We start from the raw sequence: 1519 nt of genomic DNA on the forward strand, positions 1-1519 counted from the left end.
CGACTGGCCTTCCATCTTCTTTCGTTGAGCAAAGTGAGCACTTTGCTTTTTCTGTGCATTCTACAGCTATGTGCCCTTCTGTCCCGCATTTCCAACATTGTCGCCTTCTATCAACTCCTTTGCATTCCGTCGCGATATGACCGTAGTCAAAGCAACGATAGCACCGATTTGATCTTTCTTTGATGCGCACTCTACAGCTGACCCACCCGATTTTAATGTGGCCAATCTGGTTTATTTTAATGGCATCTGCTTCTTTTAGGTCAACGAAGGCCATTAGACTCCCTCGGATCTCCTTCTTCGTCATATTGACCGTTGTGTTGTCAACAGCCTCTTGCCCTAGTTCTTTCTTGAGGGCATCTTCAACTTCCTTTGCAGTTGTTGCTACGTCAAGATCCCTTATTTGGATCTGTGTGCGTGGCACTGCCTGCCTTACCTCTCCAGTATGGTTGAGAACTTTTTGTAGTTCGTCACCAAACTTGTTGCGGTTTTCGCTCGTAGCTCCCAGTTCTAAAAGAACATTACCCTAACGGGTCTTCCTAATAGCCCTGATTTCCACCTGCATATCGTCTGGCTTGACTTTTGCCCTAATATCTTTCACAACCTCGGAAAAACTTTTTCCACCAACAGGTTTAATTATCACCGCTTCGGTGCGTACCTTTTTAGTCTTTCCTGCTTCTCTTCTCCTAAATTTTTCTGTGGAAGTGTTGTCCGGTTCCTGACTTTCTTTTTTCTTTCTTTGGCTCATTGCTTTACGCCACTCACCGATGTTCCCTTCCACTTGTGGTTTTTTTGCAGGTCTTGAGCTTTCCCCGCTCTCAGGGCTAGACGTGCTGTTTGATAGCCTCTTCCTTTTTGCCTCAGACCCAGACATCTGTTGCAAGAGGTTATTTATCTCATTGCCCGTCTGTATTTCTACTATACGTGGCGGTACTGCTTCCTCGTTTCTCCATGCCTCGAGCCTTTTTTTGTTTTCCTTCAAAGTCTTTCTTTGTTCTAGTAACAGATCCACTTGCGTTAAAGCACCTGGTAGATTATTCTTGATTGCCAAGTCCATGTTCGTTCTAAATGTAGTCTCAGAAGCCATAGTGTGAATCAGCTTCTGAAGTTCCAATAGAGTACTTTCGTCTTCTGCTTCAACTTCCTTGCAGAACTTATATAAGCCTTCCCTTGTTTTAATGGAAGTCTCCCTTTCTTTCAACGTTTTTACCTCGCGGTTGTATAAGACATTGGCTGTCACCAGTATGTCGATGTCCGTGACCATCGCTTCTTTCACTTCATTCCTCTCCATCTGATTTGAATTCTCCATAAATATTGATCCAGCGCTTCGTGCGTGGAGGGGCGGGCCGAAAGAACTGGGAACGGGTATACCCTCGGAACAAAGTCCTACCCCAGTTCCCTGGGGCCCAGCCTTCGTTTGACCGGTCCCGGGATGCACGGACGGACCGGACTCGCCCGGAGCACTGCAGATTCCGACCTCTGCAGCCACCACGCACTTCCTGATCAGGGCCCGAAGGGGCTG

This window comes from Belonocnema kinseyi, chromosome 5 (genome assembly GCF_010883055.1).
Source record: "Belonocnema kinseyi isolate 2016_QV_RU_SX_M_011 chromosome 5, B_treatae_v1, whole genome shotgun sequence".
Classification (NCBI taxonomy): Eukaryota; Metazoa; Arthropoda; class Insecta; order Hymenoptera; family Cynipidae; genus Belonocnema; species Belonocnema kinseyi.